Here is a 27409-nt window from a genome sequence, read left to right as displayed (position 1 = left end):
ATCAAAAGATTTTTTCATAATTTTTAGTCCATAAATACAAGTTACACTTCATAATTTTACTAAATACGTATGTTTATTGCATTGTTCATATAGAACAATATCATGGTGATGGAACAAACTTTCTAGTGCTGTATCTCAGTTACATGAGTTACAAGTTATCCGCCTACATAAATAAGTTCTTCGTTTTTGAGTTGACGGGTTTTATCCGTAAATTTTCCAATACAAGTGACCACCGAATTCTTGTTCTGTCTCTCTATTTAATTAAATTATTTGGTGAGCGTGAAATGTAAAGATCTATTTTCGACGCAAGTGTTAATAAACCGGGAAGTAACTACTTATCTATCTTTCTTTTCCTCTTTTAAAAATTAATAAAATCACTTATGTTCTGTCTTGTAGTTTATTTATAATAATTATTATTATTTTCAAAGTGTACAGTGAATATTTTAAATATATATTTTAAACATTCTATACAGAAGAAATCGCTACTGCAAGGTTTGGTCCCGCGAGAGTTTAGATGGCTAAGTTTTATCCCTCGAGGATCTAGCCAGGCTAGATTTCGTCTGGCAAGATTTTTTTATGTGAGATTTTCGCCAGGCAAGATTCTGGGCCGTGAGATTTTGCTTGCGATGTTTCGTTCGCAAATCATCAACAAATTTGGGTGGATATACGGACCAATATAGCTTTCTGTGGATATACTTTTATTGATTTCATGCAATTTGTGATCATTCCTCTGCGACAAGGCCATTACTTTTCATGTGTCGGCCAAATGTGATTGAGAGTTTGATAACATTCCTCAGCGGAAAATAATAATCCCAGTTTGCGACCAACCGATAATTGGTTCCTTATGTAAATCAGCAGAGTAGAAGTGATACACATTACAGGTATTTTTCTCTAAAATTATGAAGTGTTATGAACTACATAGGGAAAACAAGAATAAACGTCTCTTTGTTCAAAAGTGACGCAATTGTAGATTCCTAAGAAGTAACGTAACGTTGATCAGAAAACTGAGTCAAAATACTATAATACACACACACACACACATATATATATATATATATATATATATATATATATATATATATATGTATATATATATATATATATGCCATACTATTCCATAATTCGTGTAATTTTCTACAGCACTGGGAGAGGATGAAGTTTTCACACCATTAGTATAAAATTTGGCACTCTTATTGAGAAATATCTGAATTTTTCGAATTTTTAAAGGAAATAGGAGAAAATTGCTGTTTACCCCTCCTTTTGGGGGTGTAAACACAAAAGTTCATTTTTCCTTATGGGAGATGCAATGTTAAATTTTGGAAGCAGTTTTCTCCAATAATTATTCGTAAAGATTTTGGGGCAAATGAGTTGTATTTGTTACGAAATGCAAAAACACTCATTCACAAAGCTAGTGAAGCCGTCTCAAACATTATTTTGGGAAGCCCCCCTTTTGGGGGGCAAGGGGCGTAAAAAGATGGTGGGTGATGTGTTACCAAAATCCCAAAATGTATTTTCGGAGTGCCAGTAAACGTCAGATTAATCACGAATGTCACAGAATCAATGCTCCAATGCTCCTTACATGTAAGAGTGACTGATAATGGGGCTACAGTCCCCTTTCAAAAGTAAGAAAATCAACATAAAAATCCTTAGTAGAGACATAAGGGAAGAAGTTATTTTTTGTTAATTAATGAGAAATTTGGCGTCATTGTAGCAAAAGAGTATGCGTTTTTGAAATCTGGAATGCTATTTTGGTAACGCACCGCCTTAGGGGGCACAGGGGACGAAGCATTAGACGATGTATCTTTATAAAAATTCAAAATTTTGTTCCGGAAATGCCAGTGAGCGTCAGATTTTTCACAAATGTCACAGAATTAATATTCTAATGCTCCTTGCATGTGCCAGTAACTTATGTGGGGCTATAGCCCCCTTTCAAAAATAAAAAAATCACCATTTATATCCCTAGTAGAGACATACGAGAAGAATGATTTTTCTCAATTAATGTGAAACTCGGCGTCGGGTTAACAAAGAGTTATGTATTTATCAAATCTGTAATATTTGTTTTGGTAATGTACCGGCTTAGGGGGCACAGGAGGTGAAGCATAAGTTATTGGATCTTTTTAAAGTTTCAAATTTTATTTTCTCCTATTTCCTTTAAAAATTCGAAAAATTCAGATATTTCTCAATAAGAGTGCCAAATTTTATATTAATGGTGTGAAAACTTCATCTTCTCCCAGTGCTGTAGAATATTACACGAATTATGGAACAGTCTATCTATCTATCTATCTATCTATCTATATATATATATATATATATATATATATATATATATATATATATATATATAATTCAAATCACGTTTTCAGTCAAAAGTAAAAAAAAAAAATCATTTTATTTGTTTACCTTTGAAATACCAATATATAATCTAAATGATCTAGACCCTCAAAAGTATTGGAATATTTATTTATTTATTTTGTATATTACTGTTACGCACACGCCTAAAATGCCATGATTTGTTCTTTCATTTTAGAAGACATTTCTTTTAAAGTTGTTTTTTTAAGAAACATTTCGTATTTTGGAATGCAAAATATTGATGATAATGCTTTTACAATAATGTTGTTTTCCTTCTGTCGTATCTTCCTTTTTCACCTCGCAAAAGTCGATGTATGGTCAAAAATGGTTGGAAAATGAAAATAGGGATATTTCACCCTGTTTGAAACGTCTTGTTATAAAATATTGAACTTAGAAGGTAAATTCTGTACCACCAGACATGTCAACTCTGACGCGAAATCGTAGCAGTTATAGTAGTATTAACTGTGGTCGTAGTAGTAATAATAGAAGTAGTAGTAATAGAAGTAGTGATATTAGTAGTATTAAAGTACTTTGCAGTCTTGAATAAAGAGTCAGTTTCCCAAACACACTACGATTAACATAGACTGACAGTAAGACCGTACGAACACGGCAAAGGCAGGGGTAGTGGAGGACATTTAAGGAAAAAAATGACAACATTAGTTTCCAACCCGTCTTTGTGTGCCCGGGCCGAGCCGGGCCGGCGTGGATCGGCCCGGAAATACATGCACCCGGTTCGGCCCTATAGCATTTGTGTCCGGGCCGAACAGGACACGGCCAGCCTGTGCAGGCCTCTGATTCATATCCACTGCAAACGCTGTTTTCGTTCTATTTTGACTTTTATTTTAGTACTCAGGCCAGAATTGTGTTCTATGTCTTAATTTTCTGCATTCTTTCACATATGGAAATATTCGTTTACGTATCTAAATGTTTCATTACGTATGGAGAGATAAATGACAAACAAGCATGTGCTTATATTAATACAAAGTTTCGAAATATTGTATTATTAAGTATTTGAATCAATGTTGCTTTTTTATACAATTAATAACAAGTCTTATTATATTTAAAAGAAGAAAAACACATCTACAAAATTTCTCCCGATTACAAAGATTGGCTTCGAGGTTCGAATCTGGTTTACTTTTCTCCGAAGCTACCCGAAGCTGGACTGAAAATTTTTGCCTCAAATTAGCAATAAAGAATGCCCTCGACCTTTGAGACAACATGTACCTTTCGGGAGTCAACTTCCAAAAATTTGGGGTGGGTTCTTTTGCCCCATAAAACCGTCTTTCCGCAGAAAAGAAGAAAAAGTATTCCATTATTTTTTGTGTATTTGTCCATACAAAAAGTTTCGTTGGAATTCGTCGTGGCCTTTACACACATATGACATACTGTTACCAGCATTTTTTATATTTCGTGATCAAAGATTTGGAGGGGTCCGTGCCCCCTAACCGTTTTTCTCTGGAAAATACGAAACCTGTATGCCTTCAATTTAAACCTACAATATCTGTGCAATATTTGATTCACTTCTTCTTACCTTTCGGGCGTCAACTTTCAAAACTTTGGTGTGGGTTCTTTTGCCCCCTAAAACTGGTTTTCTGCAGAAAATAAAAAAGTATTCCTTTATTTATTTATTTATTTATTTTTGCGTATTTGTCCATACAAAAAGTTTCATTGGAATTCTTCGTGGTCTTTATACACATATGACATACTGTTACCAGCATTTTTTATATTTCGTGATCAAAGGTTTGGAAGGGTCCCTGCCCCCTAACCGTTTTTCTCAGGAAAATACGAAACCTGTATGCCCTCAATTTAAACCTACAATATCTGTGCAATATTTGATTCAATTTGGTTCACTTCTTGCCATCTTTCGGGCGTCAACTTTTAAAATTTTGGGTGGGTCTCTTGCCGCCTAAAACCGTTTTCCCGCAGACCATAAAAAACCCGTATTCCTTTATTTTTTGCGTATTGTCCATACAAAAGGTTGTGTTGCAATTCTTCATGTCCTTTACACACATCTGACATACTAGCACTTTTCATATTTCGTGATCAAAGGTTTGGAGGGGTCGGCGCCCCACGCTTCCGTTTTCCCCAGGAAAATACGAAACTCGTATTCCCTCATTTTATGTCTACAATATCTGTGCACAATTTAATTCACTTCGGCTCACTTCTTCTTGCCTTTCGGGCATCAACTTTCAAAACTTTGGGTGGGCTCTTTTGCCCCCTACAACTGTTTCTCCGCAGAAAATAAAAAAAACGCATTCCTTTATTTTTTGCGTATTGTCCATACAGAAAGTTTCTTTGGAATTCTTGTTGGTCTTCACACACACCTGACAATCTGTTAATAGAACTCTTGATATTTCGTGATCAAAGGTTCAGAAGAGTCCGGGCCCCAACTAACCGGTTTTTTAAGGTAAATACGAAACTCGTATTCCCTCGTTTTATGTCTACAATATTTGTGCAAAATTTCATTCACTTCCGTTTACTTTTTCTTACTTTTTGGCGTCAAATTTCAAAATTTTGGGATGGGGTCTTTTGCCCCATAAAACCGTTTTTCCGCAAAAATAAAAAACCCGTATTCCTTTGTTTTCAGCGCATTGTCCATACAAAAGTTTCGGTGCAGTTCTTCATGTCCTATACACACATCTGACATACTGTTAGTAGCACTTTTGATTTTTCGTTATCAAACGTTTGGAGGGGTCGGCACTCCACCCGACTGTTTTCTCTAGGAAAATACGAAACGCGTATCCTCATTTTACGTCTGCAATATCTGTTCAAATTTCATTCACTTCGGCTCATTTCTTCTTTTCTTTCGGGTGTCAACTTCAAAATTTTGGGTGGGAGATTTTGACCCCTAAAACAGTTTTCCGCAGAAAATAAGAAACCAGTATTCATTTATTTTTTTGGTTATTTTCCATACACAATGTTTCGTTGCAATTCTTCATGTTCTTTACACACATCTGACATACTGTTACTAGCGCTTTTGATATTTCGTGATCAAAGGTTTGGAGGGGTCGGCGCCTCACCCAACCTTTTTCTTCAGAAAAATACGAAACTCATATCCTCATTTTACGTCTGTAATATCTGTGCAGAATTTCATTCACTTCGGCTAATGTCTTTTTACCTTTCGGGCGTCAACTTTCAAAATTTTGGATAGGGTCTTTTGTCCCCTAAAACCGTTTTTTCGCAGAACATTTGAAACTCATATTCCTTTATTTTTTGCGTATTGTCCATACAAAAAGTTACGTTGCAATTCTTCGCGTCCTTTACATACATCTCAAATACTGTTACTAGTAGTGTTGCCACGAGACGAGACAGAACCTTTTAGACGAGACACGAGACGAGACAGACTATTTGTCCCGTCTCGAAAACGAGACGAGACACGAGACGAGACGGGACGTCTCTTGAAATGTCTCGTGTCTCGAAAATGAAAACGCTGGCGGAAATGGCCAATATTGAAATTGCCAGTAGTCATATAGATTGCAAAAGGAGAAGACATGTTTGTGTGAAAACATGTTGAAAGCCTTCATAGAAAAGTGTCCTCTGTCTATTGAATGAAACAATCGTGATACATGAGCTTCCAGGAATATCATCCTTAATGTCTTGTCCCCAATTCCCCTTGCTGTAAACTGAGGAATTCTCATTTTTTTTTATTTCTGGCTAGGATAATGACAAACAAAATCAAAGACAGGGAAGATTTTTACAAGGTCAAGAAACCGAACTACCACGACCATCTATTCAATTTGAAAACTGGATAAGGTCTACACTCATTACAGGCTGTAGTTGAAAGTTCTGGCTGGGATGGCGGAAGAGAACAGAGCACACTACACTTGTCTTTATTCTCTGGTGGCGGTATTCTTTTTGGTATATGAACCGAAAACGGCAGTTGAAGTATGTCATCTTGCAACTAAAATTTTGTCTTCTCTCTCTCTCTCTCTCTCTCTCTCTCACACACACACACACACACACACACACATAAAAACACACTTTTACCGTTTTACCAATCGCTCGCTTATTATACAGCAGTCATGTTGTAAAATTCACCTCTTTGTTTGGAAGGCGGTCGAAGGACAAAAAAGCAAAGATATTATCGACGAACTCTTCAAATTGTTTGCTTTCAGCAAATTTATGATACTAACAATAACACTTTAGGTGAAGAGGTTTTACAGCGGGACCTTCGTTTTGTTACGCGGAAATGTTTGATCTGGCCAGAGTGCGAAATTGCCCTCTGCTTTCATGTTGAGAGGAGAGGAATATTTCCCTTTCCTAGTGAATAATATTCATTAGGGCCTAAATTATCTTCAGAAATGGTTTCTTACAGAGTGTAAAGAACATTTGGTATAATATTCACGGAACTCCGTTGAAAGCAGAAAATATCATGAGAATGATCAAAATGCGAACATTGAAGAACATAATTAACAGAAAAGAAATAAGATACCCATAATTTTAAACCTGCTATAAAAGGTATATCCTATATTTTTACTAATTTCTTACTCCCATGAAAGTATCCTGGGGAGGATATTCTCTCCAATTTTTTCAGACTGAAATCCTTTTATCCCGTACGATTTCGCCCCCTGACACAATACGAAAAAACAAATGCTGTTAAAATCCATACACATGACCCTTCCGGGACTCAACCCGGGGCCTTCAAGCCGATGGTCTATCGCCGCAGACCACTCGGCTTGATATGAAGATGTACGTTGTATGATTGCGAATAGATCACGACAATATAAGAAACTTTAATCCAAAATGGCCACCCAAAAATCAACTACTTTTTTAGACTACTAGCTAATCTGGGTGTTGGCCACCCAAAAATCAACTACTTTTTTAGACTACTAGCTAATCTGGGTGTACTGTCATAAGTTTGTTACACAAACGGGGCAACCACCATATAGTGGCACACACCCCGCGGTTATGGGAACAGATTTGTACCATGGAGGTGAAGACTGGCCCCAAGCATTCTTTGGTCCGATGTGTCTTTCAGCTCCCATTGCTATGGCACTTTAAGTAGAGCTTACTGTGCAGTAACATATAACATTTCAATCAAATACTTTCCATTACTCAATAAAATTATTTGGTTCCGAGCTTTTTTTTTTTAAAAAAAAAGAAGAATTGCAACAAATCTAAATATGCTAAAATGGAAAGTAGTTTTTGGATTGGTATGGAAACCTAAAGGCTGGAATATATGAAATCAAAGTGTACACACATATCTATCTCTCTATTTATCTATATATCTTTCCATCTCTCTCTCTCTCTCTCTCTCTCTCTCTCTCTCTCTCTCTATATATATATATATATATATATATATATATATATATATATATATATATATATATATATATATATATATATATACAGACACTATAAAGCAAGTGGGCTGATAGTGTCGGGGATGGTGACACCTTTACATCGAACTTTGCTTGTCATGTAAACATTATTATTTGACATTAGTGTCTTCATCTTCGACGTACCTATGAGCAATTTACTGTATATTCGTGTATTGAAACTGGTGAAACAAATTACAATGTTTCAGAATGTAAAAAAAAAAAAGCCAGGGTCGAGATGCCTCAGACAACTAACAGCAGAGATATATTATCTTGTAAACTATTTTTCCTTGCCTCGTGAGCTTATTTGAATTTATTTTTAAGACCTTTAGGCAACTTTGGCCCACCCCGAATGGATGTTGATGGGAAAATTAGTGGAATGAAGAAAGTGGTAGGATACTAGACAACTTCGAGAAACACACACATACGAAAAATGAAATGAAATGAAATGAAATCTTTGAGTTTTACGTCCCACGGTTATGCCGGTTAGGCTAAAGGAGACGGTGATGATGAGTAATGAATGAAATGCTGGAATGAAGAAAGTGGGAAGAAACGAGAGCACCCCAAGAAAACCCACGCACACGGTGTTTGTCCATCACAAAGTTCACTTGGCGGGGGCTGGGATCGAACCCGAGACCCCAAGCACCAGAGGTGAACGATCTACCACTGACCTACCGCGGCCCCCACACACATTCGACGTTTGTCCACCACAAAGCTCATATGGCACTAACCGAAATCGAACCGATGACAACATACACCAGAGGTGAAGGCTTCACGGTGTAGCTACCGTGACATTTCTTGTCTTGTGTGTTCTGGGTAATACTTGTAACTTAGTTGTATTTTGATTAGCATGGTGCTGTGTGCTACATTTTACTTTCGTTCCCATGGTATGCTGCTATATTTTTTACGAGACAAGACGAGACAAACGAGACGAGACGAGACGGGACGGGACAGAACCTCTCGAGACGAGACACGAGACGGGACGAGCACATTTTTTCGAGACGAGACAAGCTTTACACGAGACGAGACGAGACAGCCTAAAGTCTCGTCTCGTCTCGTCTCGTGGCAACACTAGTTACTAGTACTTTTGATATTTCGTGATCAAAATGTTTGAAGGAGTCCGTGCCTCACCCAAGCCATTTTTCCAGGAAAATACGTAACCCCTATTCCCTCGTTTTAAGCCTTCAATATCTGTGCAATATTTCACTCACTTCGGTTCACTTGTTCTGACCTTTTCAGCTTCAAATTTAAATTTTTGGGGTGGGTTCTTTTGCCCCATAAAACAGTCTTTCCGCAGAAAACAAAAAACTCGTATTCCTTTATTTTTTGCGTATTGTCCATACAAAAAGATATGTTGCAATTCTTCATGTCCTTTACACACATCTCAGATACTGTTACTTGCACTTTTGATATTTGGTGATCAAAGGTTTGGAGGGGTCGGCGCCTCACGCTTCCGTTTTCTCAAGGAAAATACGAAACCCGTACTCCCTCATTTTATGTCTACAGTATATGTGCACAATTTCGTTCACTTCGGCTCAATTCTTCTTACCTTTTGGGCGCCAACTTTCAAAATTTTGGGGTGGGTTCTTTTGCCCGCAAAATAATTTTTCCGCATAAAATGAGAAACAAGTATTCATTTTCTTTTTGCGTATTCTCGATACACAATGTTTCATTGCAATTCTTCATGTCCTTTACAGACATCTGACATACTGTTACTAGCGCTTATGAAATTTCGTGATCAAAGATTCGGAGGAGTCCGTGCCACACTTAACCGTTTTTTTTAGGTAAATGCAAAACCCGTATAACCTCATTTTATGTCTACAATATTTGTGCAAAATTTTATTCACTTCGGTTCACTTTTTCTTCCCTTTTGGCGTCAAATTTCAAAATTTTGGGATGGGGTCTTTTGCCCTATAAAACCGTTTTTCCGCAAAAATGAAAAACCCGTATTTTTTGTTTTCAGCGCATTTCCCATTAAAAATTTCGTTGAAAGTCTTCATTTCCTTTAGACACATCTCACATACTATTAATAGTATTTTTGATTTTTCGTTATCAAACGTTTGGGGGTAGGCGCCCCACCCAACCGTTTTCTCTAGGAAAATACGAAACCCTTATTCTCATTTTACGTCTACAGTACTTATGCAAATTTCATTCACTTCGGCTCATTTCTTCTTGTCTTTCGGGTGTCAACTTTCAAAATTTTGGGTGGGAGCTTTTGACCCCTAAAACAGTTTTTCCGCAGGAAATAAGAAACTCGTGTTGATTTATTTTATGGTTATTTTCCATACAAAATGTTTCGTTGCAATTCTTCATTTCCTTTACACACACACCTCACATATTGTTATTAGTACATTTGATATTTCGTGATCAAAACTTTGGAGGGTTCCGTGCCCTTTCCAACAGTTTTTTTTTTTCAGAAAAATACGAAACCCGTATTCACTCATTTTACGCCTACAATATGTGTGCACAAGTTCATTCATTTCGATTCACTTGACTTTGCTTTTCGTTCGTCAACTTTCAAAATTTTGGGTGGGTGCTATTCCCCGTAAAACCATTTTTACGCAGAAAATAAAAAAAACAGTATTCGTATGTCTTTTGCATATTATCCATACACTAAGTTTTGTTGCAATTCTTCATGTTCTTTACACACATCTCACATACTGTTACTAGCATTTTGATATTTCGTGATCAAATGTTTGGAGGGGTCCGTGCCCTACCCAGCCGTTTTTTAAAGGAAAATAAGAAACCCGTATTCCCTCATTTTTTGTTTATAATATCTGTGCAGAATTTCATTCAGTTCGGTTCACTTATTCTTACCTTTCGGGCGTCAAAGTTCAAAATTTTTCGTGGGGGCTTTTGCCCCCTAAAACTGTTTTCCGCAGAACATTAAAAACTCGTATTCCTTTATTTTTTGCGAGTTGTCCATAGAAAAAGTTTTGTTACAATTCTTCATGTCCTTTACACACATCTCACATACTGTTACTACCATTTTTTATATCTCGTGATCAAGGGTTTGGAGGAGTCCGTGCCCCAACCTACCGTTTTTTTTTTCAGGAAAATATGAAGCCTGTATTCCCACATTTTACGTCTGCAATATCTGTGCACAATTTTATTCACTTCGGTTCAGTTATTCTTGCCTTTCGAGTGTCAATTTTCAAAATTTTGGGTGAGGCTTTTATATTAAACCTTTACTTTATGTAACTTTTTCTTTTTTAAAATTCTTTTTTTTTGGGGGGGGAGAAGGAGAGAAATGTTTTTTCTGATATGTGTCTTTTGCCATTCATCTTTTTTGAGGTGCTTAAGTAAGATCATTTTGTAACTTTTTACGTCATCCAACTCCGTCACAATAATAAAATTGTCATTCTTAACAATTTATTTTATTTCTTTATTTTTCAATTTGCCACACTGATATATTTTTAACAGAATTGAGGTTTGGTCCAACGCCTTTCGAATTCGGAACCAACCCAACCGCCGAGCTTTTTGGGTTGCCTGCTATTGCAGGAAAACGAGAATTGCAGGTGGTAATGCACTTTTGGAGTTGTGTATACAGTTGTGCTTTAAAAGTTCTTCCGAACACATGGTTCAATAAATATCGTTGTATAGTACATTTACAAAGTTAGGCCCGAGAAATATGGTTGTATATTTAAAAAATTATGGCACGAGCCTGGCCCGGGCTCGAAGTGATATATGCTTTGTAGGCCCGAGTCCGTGCAGACCTCTACTAAGAGTCTTGCTCATATTGTATGAATCTCTTTCATTAAAAAATATGAACTCAAGATGGCGACAATGCTTCGCATACCCATATCAAGTTTCCAGTATTTTCATTTTTCAAAGTTTTTAATTTTTATTTAATGAGGAGTTTCAAAACCACGGTTTCTCTAGGAAAGTAAGAAATAAAACTGGATGTATTGAGGTAATGAAAACCCTAATTAGATATATCCTTCGAAAATGCGGAAAGGGGATTAAGATTATGCGGTGTAGTTCTGAGGACACTGAGCAGTGATGCCAACCCGTGGGAAAAATTCTCATTTTGTGGGATTTTTGACATTAATTTTTGAGAATGGGATAAAGGGAATTTTCGTAAAAAATTGGACACATATAGGGAATTTTTACTATATGTATAATTCATGCCAACAAAACTCTACGAGCGGGAAGTACACACTACGAGTCATCAATAAGCGTATCAGTGTTGTCAACTTTTAGTATGAAGTCTTTTCTTTGTTATTGGCAAAATGCATGCTACTAAGGAGTGATTTAGTCATATGTCGTTCTTAAAATCAAGTACCAAGAAACGAAATTTGTGCTCTAGTATTTAAACTATGAAGAAAACAAAACAATGAACGAATGAAGTAAAGAGTGTACAAAATACTTTGTATCAAACGAGAAACAATCAATTTTAAAACGTTGCACACGAAGTGTATGGAGAATAAACCTTTCATAGAATCATTTTGTTTTAGTGTAAGGAGATGGCAAAAAGGTGTAATGGAGTCACTGCAATTGTGACATAACAAAATATACCAGTTCTCTATTAAGGAAAATATTTATTCAAATCTATTTTAAAAACATGAAAGATCGAAATTTATTGATAATTCATCCAGAAATTGAAAAAAAAAGTTACATACGATACACATAAGTATCATTTTGACATTTTATTAAAATGAATATTAATATAATAATGCAACGTGGAAAATTCAGATGCGAAATGGGATTTTCTACCTCTCAAGATAGAATTTTATAGCGTTTAAGGTTGGCGTCACTGACGCAGAGTAATCAACCCACTTTTCATCGAAGGTACTCTTAGTTCGGACCGTTACAATCATCTTGTTTGTTTGTTTATTAAGAGCCCCTTTTCAGCAGCAAGGCTATGTGAGATGTGGACCTACAGTTAAAGTTGGAATCCAAATCACCGTAATGAGTTCAAAATTTTCCAAGGCTCTACCAACCGGATCCTGTGCATCAAAGGCGGACATTAGCCAATAGACCAGTGGGAGAGGGCCTAAAGACCTGTCCTAGGGGGTGTTAAATGAAACTGGTGATTTACAGAGTGGCTATTTGAGAAATCGTTTTTAATGCGTTACCCCCTGTAGCGAACGCGGCCAAGGTGGCTATTCAGTAATCTTACTTTTGCCAGAGTTCTAAATCATACTGTGAGCCAGTCAGGGTGTCCGAGTCTTTTTGCCAGGTCCAGGTATATACTAGCAGAGTTCCAATACTCTGCACAAACCATCTTCCAAGCAGTTGTTTCTTGCTACAATCCCCTTGCCTGGCAACACGTCTTTCCTTTTTGTCCTTCCTTTTGAAATCTTTTAAACAGCAGGCGGTCTATTGTTCCGAAACGCACCAAATACGCTCGAGCTGACGTTTTCTCCGCGTTTTTATTGCTTTCGCGTTTGAGATTAGCCGCCTACATTTAAATACATGGTCAGCGTATTCCAAGCGCACGCATGAGCGATAAATACGCTTTGCGATCGCCTCAAGTAGCCGGATACTTACTCGCAGTGTTTCAATAGTTTGAGGTTTTTTATGTTTTGTATCCTTATGCATCTCCGAGGTTATGAAGAGCTATTAAGGCCGGTTCCAAACCACGATCGGGGCTTGAGTTCGGTCCCTTTGACAGGTGCAGAGACCATTACGCAAAATCAATCATCACAGTAGAATAAAGCGAGTTCCCAACCACACTATCTCGCCCTTACGATAGCTGGATAATAGAAGTACGGCACGCTACTGATCCCAGCAAAATGTTTCAACAGAACGGTGCCCCTCTTCATTACAGGTTAGTTATCCGTCAGCGATTGGATGTCCAGTTTCCTGAAGCATACACCGGACGCTGTGATCTCACTTCCTATCCATCACAGTTAGGGATGCGCTCGAGTCGAGACATGTCTCGAATCTCGACTCGACTCGACTCGAATTCGAGTCGAGATTCGAGTCGAGACACCCTTTGTAAAATTCGAGACGAGTCGAGACAAACGTATTTCTCGACTCGAATTTTCGAGTCGAGTCGAGACGGCTCTTAAAAATCTCGACTCGACTCGAATGTCTCGAAAATCTTTCTATAATTTTTAATATTATTTTGAAGAAAGTATTCACTCAGAAACAGCCTTGAAACCAATTCCAGCTTTTATTCCTTCAGAAAGGTACAGAACGCATAAAATTAATAGTTAATATTTAAAGATCAAGATTTAATTTTCAGCTCAATTCAGTTAATTAGAACTAATAGTTAATGTCGTTGTATTTGGTTGTACTGCAAATATAATGATAATAATAATAATAATTGATTATCTAGTTTGTATAAAACTATTATCCGTAGTCTAAATCTAGTTTGTATAAAACTATTGCGATAAAGTGAACTTCATAAATTCTCTGAATGAGCAGTTGGTAGTCTATAGTAATTTAGCTTAGTTATAATTATTGTGTTTTCGTTCCCATGAACACAATAGGGTTACGTAACTTCTGGATTATTCGCTTGCCCAACTATTCTGAGGCTTTAATATGTTGCAGCATATCACGAGCTACGGATAATATATAATGTAACATTTGTTGTACATCACATATTATGATACGAGACTATTTTACATAGTATATCTTATCTAATATAAATAAAATAAAGAGTTTGTTTGTGTGTTTGTCTGTCTGTCTGTGTGCGACCTGGGGATCAGACGAGTGGACCGAGAGTTCCCAAAATTTGGTCACGGGTACCTTAGTCCAGGCCCCAGATCAAGACGAAGCGTTTTTTTTTAATTTCGAACCAGGAGGGTCTCGGGGGGGACGTTTACTGGGACCGACCTGGGGACCAGACAAGTTGATCGAGAGTTACCAAATTTTGATCACGGATACCTTGGTCCAGGTCCCAGTCTAAGGCGAAGCGTTTTTGTCAAAATTGGAACCAGGGGGTCTCAGGGGGGCGTTTAGCGAGACATGTAGTAAAAGTAATCGAAATTGATCGACATTAGTGTCAAATCCATAGTTTTCGCGGTCAGTGAAATGAATGGTGATACTTCCACAGGTGTTGACTTCCAAATACAGCCCCCATGCGAAGAATGGGTATATTAAGCTAGTATTACAATAAATGGACTGCTTGGATGCCAAGAACTAGTACAGATAAGTACCATTCACTTCTATGAATAGGTATTTTTTAAAAGGATTTTTGTAAACACTAAATTATAAAACAATGAACTACATACAGTAGTTATGCTTTTGGTTCCCAACATAAAAGAAATATGGATTGTTCATGAGATATTGAACTTCAACTTTCACTCCTGGAAAATTTCAATTTTGGAGTTAGGCCACTTGGCATCAAAGCAGTTCACTGTAAGATAAATACATTCCGCACATTAGTAACATAGTTGTTCAGGGGCCTTCGATTTCCATCCTCTCAAATGAAAGCTGAACGATTGCTTGATACATGCTGACTATATAGGAGAAATAGTGTATTAAGTTTTCGAGCTTTGGTGCGTATCCGTATTTACACTCTGATATAACTTTAAGTTCACACTCAAATCAAGCTAATTGTTTAATGCATTTCGAAAGCTTTTGTTTTTATGCAGCTCATTAAGGAAAATCTATTTCATAATCGTAACATTTATGTACTAAGAAACTATGAACGTAAAGTGGACTCGACCTAGCCCCGTGGCCGCTGTGACTCAGTGGCACAGCTCTCACCCTTGGTGTGTGAGGACTCTGATTCTGTGTGTGTGTGTGAACTCCGCGGCTAGTGTATGCGTCTTTGCCGTGAAAGACTCGGGTTCAATTCCCGACGCGAGCTCATGTAGTTCGGATTATACGTTAATCAGTAGGTCTACATTTCATATATCCTCGCTGCTGAAAGAGACGGTAAAGTCAAAATCAACTCAACAATATATATGTGTGTGTGCTTATGTGAATTTCCTCGTGGCTGTATGGTTAACACATACGCCTTGATCGCGGGAGACTCTTGTTCGATTTACGGTGGAAGCTCATGAAGTTGTTACCGGTATCCCACTTTAAACTGTAGATCCATGCCTCATATAACCATAGATATAATATATATGCCTTTGATACACTTATTTTCCGACTTGGAAGCCATCGAAAATTTCCGGACACAGAGTCCCGTAGACCGAAAATGAGAAACATGGGTACAGAGTAAAACAGCCATAGAAATTTAAGCTTTTTAGGCTAACTTAATCCTTACATATAATGCAACTAGCTTGGCCAAGTTATAATGGAGGAAATGCTATCATTGCAACACTCTGAGAATAGAAAATGTTCGTCAGGTATTACTATCCCCCCTCTCCTGCAGAATGAAAACCCTGACTAAAACTCAATATATATATATATAACTATTTTGTGTAATGTAAAACTATTTTGTGAAACATAGTATTCATGTTTCCTTGCAGAGGTCCTTACGAGGGTTCGCTTCCATCTTTCTCTCCCCAAGAACTAAAATAAATTAAAAAATTGCTATCACTTGTTAATCTTGTACAAAGGACGCAATTAAAGTCCCAGTGTAACACCCCTTCACATTTAGATTTTTCCCCTGGAAGAAAACCAGTTATTATTGTTTCTTGATTTCTCAGTCTCACCTACATAAACATACGAATAGAATTACAGGATAGGACATGTTTAGAGTGCTTGCACGTGACATCTAACTATATTTCTCATCAAATGTGTCACAGATGAAAATTTCCGTTTGTACTGCCTCTATTTTCTGGTACATATGTTTCATTTATGTTATGTTGCTAAAATTCGTTAGGAAACAAGTACAGACTGCGCCTGTGTGCCTGACAGAACGTAAATGTACTGGATAATTATTTCTTCACTTTCTTCCAGAAAAAAAAGTAACCCATCTCATGTCGGCTAACAAAAGGAGGTAGCGGACCAAAGATAGGCGTTGTTTACCTAAGGTCGTTACACAACAGGGATTTCATTCAGTCAGAGGGAAAAAAAAATAATTTAAGGTTTCTACATTTGTTTTGAACTGCAATATACTTCTTCCTTTTATTTTAAGAACCATTTCCTTCCCATTTGTCTGCATCAGAAAACAAATGCAAAAAAAATCACTAGAATGTGCCTATTTACCCAAAGTACGTACTAGATCACTAGTTCAATAGTAAAATCACTAAATCTAGTACGAAATCATAAATGTGGCATCCCTGGGTTGGAGCGAAAGCAATGGTTGGAGTAAAAACTAGTCCGTATTTCTACTGCGTTCTGTTGTTGAATTCACAGAAATGTTCAAAAATAAATTCAAGAAGTAAAACACGATCCTACAAAAGACTGCTTACTTGCTCGCTGGTTTTAGTATTGTGAACTGAAACTCAAGTACGCAGTCATGTTGAATACTTGTCCCTTTCTACTTTACAACTTGAGGTGGGATGATAGTCAGGATAGATCTAGTGATATACCGCTAAAGGAAGTGCTTCAGTACAGAGTCGGAAGCGGTATGTATACTACTTACAACGTTACCCCCCACATAAAATATAAATTCACCCTTTCTCCCTTCCCTTTTTCGAATACAATGAACCGACTCTTTTGCTAAAGAAAGATGCTAAAAGAAAATTGAAACATCTGTGTCTAAACTTTCTTTGAAGCGCAGTCTTTTGTATTTGTAAGGTTTTGCGAGTGTTTTCGAGATAGCCAAATCTTTTACCATGGACTCCTGCTGCGAACTGACCGTGAGTAAACACCCGATCTTGCTGTGCTCAATTTCTCTCGCACACGTGAAATGGGTTTGTTGTTTCCAAAACAAATAGGAAGTTACCTTGTGCTTTTGCATTTCTGCACGCACAGAGGTACCATTGTTGTTTTAATGATCAGAAGAAATATCAAAAACATCCGATATATATGATACAAAACAGCTAACAGAGGGAGGCAAAGATAAAAGTAGGCCTATACCAAGGTTTCCGCGTGGTACCATTATGGAGAATATATATTTGATAAAGTCATGTAGATGCGCTTAAACCTATTCCATCTGTCCTTATAATTTTTCTGGTCTCATCAATTTCTCAGGAGAATACGTACAACATATGTCCAAATTCCATATATACTCTTTCTAAACTAATGAGTAAACTCATTAAGAACACCAACTGATATCAATAAACAGGAAAGAAAACAATACTTTATACTTCTATCATTTGGTACACATCTCTATGAAGCACAGCTTGTTTCTTTTCGAAATAGCTCCTTCGTGTCACAGCTGTGGTTAGTTTTGTTTTGTGTTAGGATGAAAGAGAGAAATGCAACATTTGCTTCGCGGTGAAGTTATATATATTATTAAGATGAGCGGTGATAAGCGAGGTTTAACAAAGAGTGCCTTTCGGATGCACAATTTAACGGGTAGTTGCAGTCCGTGTTGAGAATCGAACCAAAGCTATGTAAGACATGTTAATATTGAGCTCTTTTGTGGTAAAAGTGACCTTCAGAAACACACAAAAGACTTGAAACATCAAGCTAATGTAAAGCAATTGAAAAATAGCCTACTATCGCTGCATCTTTTCTGTGGCTAGGAACATGCAGTGTGTAGCAACAAGAATCGTGTTAAGGACTTTTTTTCGAACATAACATTCCCTTCCACACCATAAAAGACAATATAATGTTTGTTAAAAGAAAGTGCACATAATATTTTTAAATTTTGTTTGTGATCCTATCATGCATAATTATAAATAATGCCTTTCATACTACGAGAATGAGTTCAACTATACGTCATGGCCCCTCTAAAGCGGGGCCGCGGTGGCTCAGTGGTAGATCGTTCACCTCTGGTGCTTGGGGACCCTGGTTCGATCCCAGCTCGCACCAAGTGAACTTTGTGGTGGACAAACACCGTGTGCGTGGGTTTCCTCGGGGTTCTTCCGTTCCTCCCACTTTCTTCATTCCACGATTTCACTAATTTCTCATCATCACCCCTCTCCTTTAGCCTAACCGGCATAACCGTGGGACGTAAAACTCAAAGATTTCACTTCATTTTTTCCCTCGAAAGCGATATCTTTCAAAATTATTTATTGTTAGATATTGTAAATTTACGGTATCTATTTTAGTGGAAGGGAAATTTTTCATCTAATCGGATAATTTCATGGCTTCTAACAGGAATTCGCAGTTACGAAATTTGCATCACTGTCTTTTGAAAGGATGCCTAGAAAAAATACTACTAGAAAATAACTGAAAACACAAAATTGATTTGATAGCCAAATTCACGTCATCTTGGTGCGTCATCATTTTTCTTTAAATATTTGTATTTAGTATTAGATTAGAGTTTAGGGTCCCTTTCAGCATCAAGGCTGTATGAGACGTGAACTTACAAATTAACGTGGGTTCAGAACCACAGGAGTTCCCATCACCAAAGACGCGTACGCTAATCATATGCACAAGGGTGTTCGATATTTAGTAATGTGTACATAAAGTTGTGAAATTGCGCTTGTATAATGGAATGCAATTCCTTCTACTGACATAAACCTTCACAATACTTAGCTGAAGAAAGTATCTTTAAAAAGAAAATGTCACTCTTTATGTTTCAGTTCCTGGTTCGACTGAAGGATGGAACAAATTGCAATGAGCGTTTTTGGATCCTACTTTGTGTAGTTGATTCATCATAAACTTGATACGGATATGAACTATTACACTTATTTGGTGTTTATTTCTAAATAATAAGTCCTAATACAATTTCATAAAGTTGTAATTCTTCTTTAGTTTGTATCACTTTACACAATGACAAATCCAAAAGGTGTGTTGTATCGGTGCAGTACCAGTTTTTCACGTTTTTCAAAATGTTCCAAAACCCAAAGAATAATCTTTAATTTCTGATATTTTAGTCGTCACAAATTACAATTTTATAATGTAATCAATGTTTATAATTACTGGGCAGTTGGGCGTTTAAACTAATGACATCATAATAAAGTCAAAACCATAATTTTGAGTTGAATTGATTCTGAGTTTAACGTCCCGTTCAGCAGCGAGGCTATATGAGACGTGGACCTACTGCTTAACGTGGAATCCGAATTACATGAACTCCCACCGGGAATCAAGCCCAGGTTTCCCACGCCAAAGGCAAGTATGCTAACCGTTAGCCACGAAGGAGCTCCACCATAATTTTAGTGGGCGATAAGAAATATCTCGCCAGTGCTTTTACAATAAATAAAATTTTATAAGTATTAAAGAATAGTGGTAAGAGATTTTATAATAGCTCTTTTATTTATGAGATATGAGTATTTTGAAAAAAAAAACAACTAAAGAATAGGTTGGCGGAACCACAAAAGACTCGTAAAATAAACTTTCTTATAAATACATACGGACCTTACTCACCTTTTATAATTGCTATGCTTACGTTCTCCATAAAAACAGAAATTCTCTTTTAGTGATACTTTACACAAGATCATGAAGTGGGTTCAAATTTAATTAAAGGCAAAATACAATACAATAATCCACAAATATTGCCTCAAGTGAGTTTAAAGATTTCTAAACACTAGTGCAAGACCGGGCTCTGCCGTTGCGATCGATTTACAGGTCTTGAGACGAAAGTAAGAAGGGACTTACGCACACAGTAAGTAAAAACAATTAATATGCCTGTAACTTTCCCCCAAATACGTGTATCTTAAAACTAACCTCACCATTATTTTTCTAATTAAATTCTAGCCCGAAATTATGTATCATATTACCCTATTCCCATTTTGAAAACTTGACCTTAATTCAAAATGGCGGATTTCAAGATGGCTGCCATCAAGGTCATATCTACCATACGACTTCCCCCCAGGACTTATATGTATCCACATGGTTTTTCTTCACTTTTCTTCATTAACGCTCCGTTTACAAAGGGTAGTAAGGGACTTCTGTAGTAATCTCTAATAACCACATCACAACTCTTAAAAGTTATTAAAAAAAAATAGAAAACATGCACCATGGCAAAAATTTGTCATCACAAGTAATGGTGCATACATGCCTTCTATCAGCAAAAAAAGTTTCGTTGAAATTGGAGCCGGACATTTGAGTGATGTCCCTTGTGGGATGTGATTGAACGTGACGTCAGAACACATCTCCCCCCTTCCCGGAATTTACGGGAATTAGGTGACCTGAGTGAGCACATGTGGTGCCAGCTGTCTCCAGCGACCTATCAAGGATCATTGCGTGTATGCCAAGACGTGTCGCCGTTTTTATCCATGCCAAAAGTCGACATACTGACAATTAGGTAGGTAGTCATGATGGTCTGGCTGATGTGTGGGTATATTTTAACTCGTACATTTTGTCTCGACTCGAATTTCGAGACGTCTCGACTCGAATTCGAGTCGAGTCGAGACAGAGACTGTCGAGTCGAGACAGAAACATATTTTCGAGTCGAGACAACATTTTCTCGAGACGAGTCGAGACAGGCTTAAATCTCGACTCGACTCGACTCGAATGCATCCCTAATCACAGTCTCCAAGGTGGTATTTTTCTTTTGTGTGTGTGTGTCATATAAAGGCAGCAGGCTACTCAACTAAAATTCAGAGTATTCACTATCTGAAAGAAATTATTTCGCGACCTGTAGATATAATTATGCCTGAGGTTTTGTCAAAGGTTCTGGAGAACTGGAAACATCGCTTACACACATGTATTGACATGAAAAATTACACATTGAACATATATTACAAATCTGAACTGACTTTTGATTTACCTTGCATTTTAACATATGAACACTTATTTCGTTAGGTTTAGTTGCAATTTTACGAGCTGTAAACAAACAATGATTATTTTATAGTTAAAGTGGAAAAGTGCACACGAAATACAGAGATTGAAACTTCTACTGGCGCTTTACGTCGACACAAAATAAGAGCATTGAAAACTTTTTTTTTAAGTTTAAGGTCCCATGCTAGTCCCCTTTGGGCTAAAGAACACGGGTACAAAAGGTGTGTATATTCTATGTTTACAGGATTAGGGACGTTAGTATGAAACCATTGTAAATACTATAGGAAGTCGTTTGCATCACATGATTAGGTTTATGTCGCGAAAGTTATTTTCTATGTCATACACGTTCAAGAACTGCGAAAAACACATTAAAATAACAATAAATACAACATATAACCACGATCAAAGTGCATGCAACTTGCATGCCGAACACTGATTGCAATACTGTTGCACAATACACACTGTTAAAACTCTCTCTGATTCTGTTGGTATTTCCAAATATTTCGTTGTGAATGTGGTGTACTAACAGAGTAGTCAGGTATTAAGCCAAATGATCGGGAGATGAAGAATAAATACTAAGTGAGTTCTAATGTAAGCAGTAACTGTAGTTTCTAAGAAAACTTTCTTTTACGAGAATGCTCAACACATTTTCGCGCCTACTTCGTACGGATGTATACTAACTTAATCTTGCTCTGAACCAGAGTAAGTTAAGGCTAAGTTCCGGAGAATAGGTCTAGAAATATGAAACCTAATCTAAGCTTAACTAACCTAACCCAACATTAACATCTTAGACCTACTCTGCGGCACAAACGTCTAAGTCAGATAACAATTCTTGCTTCTAGTGACTACTTAGCACATATTGGTGCGTGTTTTTCGCACAAATAATCTTTTTCTTATGGCATGTCAGTTTCAGGCAAATTACCCATCTCTACGCAATTGAATCGGTCATTGCAGAAAGGGCACATGTTCTATGCCCTTTCTGCAATGACCGATTCAATTGTTTGGGCATGCGCCAAGAGTTAATATTTGAGAATGTATTAGGGTATAATTAAAGCAAGAAAATTATTGTAAAACAGTTCAATAAAGTGGACGTTGTAAAACTTCATATTTGTATGGACATATTATACATTTTTATATGCATAGTAACTTATCACACAAACTTTATAGTTTGTACTGTAACTATCAGAAATATACTCAGCAGTTTTTCTTGAAAAGCTTTTTTTTATTCTTATGAATTACTACATTAGAATGACGCAAAATACAATCTATCATGTAATTTCTCGTTATTGTCATGAAAATATTGTTTTCTGCTACTCAAGGTTTAAAAATACTAATTTTAATATTAGAAATATAATATGAAAAACTTACATACGTGACTAGTACCACATCACTTAAAATTAAATACGATGAAACCTGTTTCTCTTCTTTCTTAACCTCAGATAAGGTTTGTATCTTTAGATGCAGTTCTACGTATCGGTCACCTATGACACTAAGTTTTCTTTTAATAATCATTTTCTAAAATGCTAATTTTAATGTAAAAATTAATGAGAGATGAATCTCGAACTGAGCTGTTTCATTGTTTTTCTCAATCTGATTCTTGGGAGAATGTATATATAGGATGTAATATAGCCGGTTAATGCTAATATTTCTAATATTTCGTTATTGATTAGGGTTGATAGGCTTCAAGTTTCCCCGTAAGTTTTACGTTTTTGTGTCACTCGATATACCGGGTTATTCAAAAAGAAGGATCATGTTTAAAGTATTTATTTCTAATGAAAGATAATAGTTAGAGACACATACAATACATCACTGGCTAGAGGAAAGTTTAAAGTCTAATCTTAAAGCAAGAAAATATCCATTCAAACTTTTATGATATTGTGCCTTCAATATCTGCTACAGACGGTGGTTCGAATAAATCATGTGACATTCCAGATACTGCAGACAAAGACAGTGGAAGAAAACATACATCAAAATCCTGATCACCCTGTGCCTTCAAAATCTACAGGACTCTTTGCTCAGACTACAATACATACAGACGGGCAACTTCCTATATGAGCTATTGAAATCAGTTTCGATCGTCTACACAGCGAAAGAACCAATCAACGTTCTAGGTGGGCGGGATCAGCGTCGTTGTGTGGATGGCGCTGCCATCGGTCTTGGAACGTGACGTCATGAGTTGTCATAGTAACCGGCGAATTGTCGTCTGCTTCGTATCTCAGTGTTCGATGTAGTGTAGAAAGATCAAATAAGCTAATGTCCACTTTTTCTTGTACTGTCTCTGGACTAGATGTTCCATTCCAGCTTTTTTTCCTATATTAATAGATTTTTCTTTCTTTTCAAGAGTTCAATTTGAAAATATCTAAGTTCCGCGAAGTACGTCAACATAAAAAGGTGTTCTCCAAATGCACCTAAAGGAGCGAAAATCTAGTCTATGGTTACTTTCGAAATTTCCACGTAGGTGACATCAAATCGATTGGTTAATTCCGTCGTCGCGTGTTAGAGGTGCTGCTGTCGCCAAGTTTCCAGTTTTTCGCTGAGTTTGCGCTCTGTTTATTCCAATCTGTATAAGGGAAAGGGAATACAAAAACTGTAAAGAATTCTCGGCGAGCAAGACAACATTCAAAAATTTTGATCAGTACGCCCATCAAACTCAAGTTAGAAGAGGCCCGCAAGAAGAAACAGGAAATAAATAAGCAGTGGCGAAGCGTACTAGAGGCTCTAAGACCGGGTCTACCCTGTTTTCTACTGTTATATTTTCTTTATCTTTGGTTTCTTATAAAATAAAAGTAATTCAACATTTCGTTTTTTTTTCGGTAACAAAATAGTAAGTTGGAAATTCTTGGAGACCCTTCCATCTGAGCCTCACCAGCTCTCTCGCTAGACAGGCTTACGGGCTGTGCTGCTCAGGGAGCGAAAGTATTATCGTTGGGGATTGCACGCTTTGTTGGGAGGGTGTAAAGAGTCGTCTCTGGAAGTTTAGTTTTAGCGTTGAGGACATATTTCAATGCTAATATGTTATGACACGATTTCCTTAACACAGAGTAAGAAGTTTCTGTGTACAATTGTGTGTTTCTATTAGTGATAATTTGTTTAATTTAAGTATATTCTCTCAGAAGTCACTCAGAGTAGGTCTTTTTCCCCTACATGGGTCCCAGACCATAATAGTTTGTAGAATATGTCTGATACATTAAACATATATATAAATTTAACAAATGCTACAATACAGGATAAAATAATAATATTTCTGTATGATTTTAGTTGAGTTTTCCATTTCATAGAATCATTGGGGCATTTACGATTTTGTTTCGTGAGACTTTGCTTCTTTCGGGAGGGCTTTGCCAACTTTATTCCTGGAAATGTGAAAATTCTTCAATATGTATAAAGTTGCGATAAAATTTCTGTGAGTTCTTAAGCCCGGAAACCATCCCTTAAATATGCCACTGCATAGAATACAATACTAAATATTTTGCGTTGATTCAAATAAAGTTCCTTCTGAGAATTAACATTTCTAGTGAAGTCATTATCACACGATGCATTAATTAAATGCAGTATTGTACTTACTTTAAAGTGGAAGATGCAAGTAACAAACGCTTATCCAAGAAATTTGACAGCTAGCTGTAAGAATGTACGTTCTTTTTCTCTCCCTGCATTTTCAAATATGCAAGAAATGAAAACAGCAAGTGAGGAGGAAATTCCCCTCATCTTCCCCTGCAAATCCCAGACAGAAGAAAATATGAACTGCACTTCAAAATATTTGTAGTGGAGCAAAATGCGAATATTCCGTTAATACACATTACGTGTTTTCCTCAGGTAAATATTTGCTGAATAATAATAATAATAATAATAATAATAATAATAATAATAATATAATTTCTGTCTACTTTTGCTATGTAAATATTCATTCTTTCTTGTTAAATTAAACAACAACAAAAAGAAAATTTTTATGTATACATGCACATAAATCTAACTCTAAATAGTGTTAGAAATACAGCTAAGAAAGTTCTCTAAAATAAATAGATTTGGTAGTTTCTTTTGTTTAACTCAATACGGAAAATAGAATTCTGACTATAATTTTAAATATTTTATGATACATTAAATGTTATTTGTGTTATTAGTTTATCGGGCCTACCCTATTTGATGGATTACGCTTCGCCACTGGAAATGAGAAGTTGGACAAAATAATCGGATACCATAAATAGTGTGGGCAAATTAGACGAAAATAATGAAGATGGCAGAAAAATTCATAAAGAGATAAAAATTGACAGAGATGTGCGGAAGTGTGGTCCAATCAACATACTAAAAGTCCCGGGAAATCCGAGTGGAGCTTCAGCCGCCATATTAGGAAATGGCTCCCGCCGATGCCGTAAAACTACGTTTTTCGTTATCCTACACACAAAATGCCAGAAAATCGTCAGAGAGAGATAGAAGTCGGTGCAGTTGTGTGGGATAGTGGTATTAATCAACATACTAAAAGTCCTAGGAAATTTGAGTGGAGCTTCGGCCACCATGTTGAAAAAATGGCCACCGCTGATGCCATTCCGCACACACAACAGTTTTCGTTATTCCGCACACAAAATGTCAGAAAATTGTCAGAGAGAGAGGGAGAAAATTAGTACAGATGCGTGAAACATGGTCTAATCAACATACTAAAAGTCCTGGGAAATGCGATTAGAGCTCAGGCAACCATTTTGGAGAATGGCCGCCGCCACTACCGTGAAACGATCTTTTTTTGAAACGCCACTGCAGCGGGGCAGAAGATGTGCCAAGCCTTTGGTGAGGGTGTACGGACAGTGCACCGGTGGTTTAACAAGTTTAAGGACGGTGACGAAACACTCGAAGACGCACCATGTGCCAGAAGACAACACATGTACAAAATGAACATCTTTAAGCAACAATTGAGGCAAATCTTCAGACATGTGAGGAACTGGAACTACAATTCAGTGTGAGTGGAGGAACCATTCGGCAGAACCTCCATCAACTTGGGAAGCACTACAAGTTGGATCGATGGGTATCAAATTATTTGACTCCGAGCCAGAAGGCAACGCGAGCAGATACCTATGTTTCTTTGCTGTCTCGTCTGAGTAAGAAGCTATTTCTGGACAGGGTGTTGACATGTGATGAAAAGTGGATCCAGTATGAACCTCCACGGCGCCGTCATCATTAGTTAGCATCCCATGAACCGATTCCAAACCAGTCGAAACTAGTACTGCACCAGAAGAAGATCGTGCCGAAAGACAACATATGCACAAAATGAACATCTTCAGGCAGCAATTGAGGCGAACAGTGGCCAGACCAGATTTTAATCCAGTTCAGATAATAAAGACCTAGTCAATTATCCTTAAATCCATGCCCCCGACAGTGACACTTGTTCGGGATGATTGTTACTTCCTGGTTTTGCCTCATCGATGAAATCCAAAACTCCAAACAATACCGACTTCTTCATTTTCCTTAAAGAAATATCATCAGAGACAATGGTCTTGGTACCAAGTCGTAGCAGAAGCACTCTTGCTATTCTTCGTCACATTTAACGACTCCAACTATTCGATGAAACAGTAGTGTAGTGTTTACAGGTACAGTCACATCATGTATACCTTCACCAATTGTTACTACTACCAAGGGACGTGCCTTATCGCATCACATTAGTTTTACATCTTTGAAATTGTTTCCAATATTACTTCGTAGTGCTATCATCTCAATCTCGAAAGCCGCAATACAGGTGATTGTATCATCATCTGTGATGCCGGTATCAATCGACATATAAAGGTAACCAAGATAGTTTTATCGCTTTCTGTGGACGCCTGTGTTCCAGTAACCCTCACACCGTGAGTTGAATGCGAATGGAGGTAAGGCGAAGGTAAGTTGTTCGTGTTGGTATGTCAAACATACTACCTCGTTCTAGCAGATCAGTTACAGCGTGAAATTGCGCAAGGACAGAGTGAACATGGGACCTTCATAGAGCGTCATAAGGGCATGTAAGCTGTACGAGTTCAAACTGGGGTCAAACGCCGCTGCAGCGAGACGGAAGATATGCCAAGCCTTTGGTGAGGGTGTCGTGACTACACGAACAGTGTACCGGTGGTTTAACAAGTTTAAGGACGGTGACGAAACACTCG

At 37.2% G+C, this 27409-nt stretch overlaps 1 protein-coding gene across 1 annotated transcript in view; it reads right to left on the bottom strand.

The window, feature by feature from the left end:
* LOC145664923 (uncharacterized) overlaps nucleotides 1–22768 on the bottom strand; it is a 99587-nt gene extending 76819 nt beyond the window's left edge. Inside the window, exon 1 of the mRNA XM_081732027.1 lies at nucleotides 22665–22768. The gene's annotated coding sequence lies outside the window, so the exon portion shown is untranslated. The remainder of the gene's footprint in view (nucleotides 1–22664) is intronic.
* Between the last annotated feature and the right edge of the window lie 4641 nt (nucleotides 22769–27409).

Source organism: Thermobia domestica, chromosome 11, assembly GCF_964235325.1.
Source record: "Thermobia domestica chromosome 11, izTheDome1.hap1.1, whole genome shotgun sequence".
Taxonomy (NCBI): domain Eukaryota; kingdom Metazoa; phylum Arthropoda; class Insecta; order Zygentoma; family Lepismatidae; genus Thermobia; species Thermobia domestica.
Note: the sequence above shows the minus strand (reverse complement) of the source record. Positions and strands in the feature narration are given on the sequence as shown.